General features: G+C 47.1%; 1 long non-coding RNA gene across 1 annotated transcript; it reads left to right on the top strand.

The window, feature by feature from the left end:
• Positions 1-657: 657 nt before the first annotated feature.
• On the top strand, positions 658-1,876 carry LOC147346708 (uncharacterized). Its single transcript, XR_015153138.1, has 2 exons — positions 658-860; positions 1,767-1,876. It is a non-coding gene; the product is annotated as an uncharacterized LOC147346708 (long non-coding RNA).
• Positions 1,877-3,376: the final 1,500 nt, after the last annotated feature.

Here is a 3,376-nt window from a genome sequence, read left to right as displayed (position 1 = left end):
AGATCGAATCGGAGCCCCAGTCCTTTGCAGGGGAAGCAGAGTCCTCAAGTCCTAACCAGTGGACTGCCAGGGAATTCCCCAAATAAAGCATCTTTTCTTCTGGCCTCCGAACGGTTTCTGTCAGAAAGGAATGTCTCTGGGTTAGAACGCTCTGGGATCTTTCCCAAAGACACACACTTGTCTCCTTGAAACATCACATGTTACATATTTATCTTTTCCTCCTGATCCAATGACACATTTTGCCTGAGCCCTCTTATCTAGAAATGCCTAAGAGGGCACAGAATAGTGGCAGACAGAATCTCCTGGCCTTCGCAGCCCCCCTCAGAGAGAAGTCTGAAAGCTTTGCTTAGGGGCAGAGTCCAGGGAAAAGTTAATTTTGGGTTCTGGGCCTGTGGACTTGGGTTTTTGCGCCCGCGAGGAGTTGAGGGCGTGGACTGAGTAAACTGGAGGCCGGGAATGGGGAGCGGGGTAGGGCCTCCCTGGAGCCTCCCGGCCATTAGTAATCTGCTTTGTGAATGGAGTTAAAGGGGGAGGGGGATGCACATACTTGGAATTCCTTTATCTGGGTGGGCTCCTTCTCCACAGACTTTCAGGATGTGGGAAATGGAAGATGAAAGAAGCTGAGTTTTCAGCCTATCAGGTTACGGCGTGTAAAATGGAGAGGGAAAGCGGGGGAGGAGGGGAGAGGGAGACCAGAGAAGGCTGCTCGGGAGAGGGACCAGGGAAACCCAGTTTGGGAACTGGCCGGGGAGAGTGAGAAAGAAAGTGCTGGGCGTGCAGATCATATTTCACATCACATCAGAGCTGTGGAATTTCCTCTCTTCTAGGGGGAGGCCTGTGAAGAGAGAAGTTGGTTTAAGGTTAGTCGATGATGAATAATAGCCGAGAGGCGACGGATTGAGGGTGTTACTAAGGGACTGGTGTTTACAAGCAGAGATTTTTGTGGTGGGGAAAGGGAGGTGGGAGTTGAGGCCATCTTCAGTCTGAGCTGTTAACCAGATTGTGTGACCCCAGAATGGAGTCCATGTATGGATTTTATTTGTGTCTGACCCCTGTGGTATGCAGAGCCTTGAGCTGTGGGCTGAGAAGGGGAGCGAAAGGAATGGGATGATAATTAGAAAAAGCAGGTGAGGGAATCTGGGTACCTGTGGGCACCTTGTGAGTTCTACTCGGTCGGGGAGTCCCTGGGGCGGTCCCAGCAGAACTGTTTCTGTTTGTATCAAGCCACGTGCTCCACACCACTCAGCTGTCGTGGCCCTACTCTCTGAGGACCCTACCTCCCAAGAGAGGAGTCTATTTTTAAAAATTCCACCCAGGCGCTGTCCTTTCTTGTCTGTTGTGAGAGAGCACCCACCTCAGAACCTCCACCCTGAGTATGAAAGTTATGCAAGTGAGGGTAAGTGGTTCCTAAGGCCAGAGACACCTTTCATTTTTTTAGGGAAGAGTAAAAATAGTAGATGACCATTGGGTCAAGTCTGGACCGAAAACAAAATCCTGCTGTGGTAGAGACAGGCATAACGGGTAGGGGGTAGGAACATGGAAAGAAAGTGCGTTTAGAGAACGGAATGCTTCTTAAACCCCGATACCATCAACAGGCAATGTATTGTTCTAGTAAGATGATGGGTAGAAAGTTATTAGATGGCATATAAATCACCGCATACATAGATGACAAAAATATTGCTTGTTTTGGAAAAATTAGAATACAATAAAGTATGCTTGTCACAAACCATACCAAGCTTCATTTAATCTTTTTCTTCTTGTTTCAGAAAGCTGTTTGGGATTTTTCAGTCTATCAGGGTCATCATTTTCAGACATCTATTAGTGCCAATACTGTAGTCGCCTGAGAGGCTCAGTTAATAAAGATTTCTGGTTGATAGCTGGCGTGGACTTTTGCACTCCTCTTTGAATGCGGCTTTGGGTTGGGAGAGGGGGAAGGGAGAGGCCACTGACTCCAGTATTCTGGCCTGGAGAATTCCACTGACCGTATATAGTCCATGGGGTCGCAAAGAGTCGGACACGACTGAGCGACTTTCACTTCAACTATAACTACACTGAATGCACTTTAAAAATATCATTTTACAAACCATACACTCACATTTTTCCCTCTCCTTTCCAAACACCTTCCCCTCAGCTATTTTATAAAAAAAAGAAATATAATACTATTTGCTTTTCTTTGGATTATCTGCTCTCAGCAACCTCTCCAGCATAGCTACAGCCGTGACTGAGCTTCCCTCATCCACGCTGTTCCTTTCTGATGTCCACAGTCATTTTCTAAGTCTAACTTTTTTTTTTATTTTTGCAAGGTGTATTAAATTGGGGATGGGTGCTATTACTTGAACTGGTCCTTCTGGATTTCTTAGTGGTTTCCTAAGAACAGGTAAGGGTAGTCACTCAAGAGATATTTGCCTTTGTGCCCAAGTGCAATAAGCCAGCAGCATGTTTTTCTATTGTTAGTTGAAATGAGAATTAATTTTCGAAAGTACTATAGTCAGCTTAGTCCATCGTAACCTGCTGTTGACCTTAGTGGTGGAGGATCTAAGGGCTTGAATGTTAAAATTAGAACTGACTTTGAGTACTGGCCTTATTTACCATCTGGGCACCTTATTTTTATTTAACAAACACTTATACAGCATTTACTATGTGCCAAGCACTCTTGTAAGCTTTTTATAAACATTTGCTCGGCTAATCCTCATAGTAGTGTTATTATTATATAACGCTATTATAAAGTGTTATTATTATCCTTACTTTACAGATGAGGAATCCGACACACGGAGATATGAAGCAGTCTGCCACTTAATGAGCAGGAGCTGACGCTTGCCTCCGGAGCACGTCCCCTATTAGGTGGGAGCTCTTTTTCTACAACCATCAGCTTGCAACCTAGGACAAGTCCTTCGGCAGTGCTGGGGGCATGTGAAAGGTGTGAGACTGGGCAGCAGGGAAGGCAGGGCCTTCCATGCGTGCAAAGTCAAAGAGCAAAGCCAGAAGGAAGGGAGAGTTCAAGGGCTGCCCCACCCCTCCCATCCCCGTGTAGCGCAACGCAGCAGGTCTCCAGCACCTTCTTACAACTTGATTCACAGTTTCAGCACCCCACCGTTTCCGCTTCCTTGAACTGTATCTAGACACGACTCTGGTCCCCACCAGCTTCTGACCTCATTACTCATTCTGTTTACAGCGTGGCCTCACCCTTCAGGCTGCTCTGATTTCCCAGATAGGAATTTGGCTGCCCTCATTGACTATGATTCAGATTTTCGCCCCAGCCACATTGCACCAGCCCTCCTGTGTACACAGCCCCTCTGGTTAGACTGGTACCCTGACGTCACCCTGCTCCTCCGTCCCTCCCTGAAACCCCTGTCGTGGGTAAGGCAGGGCTCTGGGA

This window comes from Bos grunniens, chromosome 23, assembly GCF_055505025.1.
Source record: "Bos grunniens cultivar Pamir isolate PY7600 chromosome 23, Bosgru_T2T1.0, whole genome shotgun sequence".
Lineage (NCBI taxonomy): Eukaryota > Metazoa > Chordata > Mammalia > Artiodactyla > Bovidae > Bos > Bos grunniens.
The sequence above is the reverse complement of the archived record's forward strand: the minus strand, read 5'-3'. Positions and strand labels throughout refer to the sequence as shown.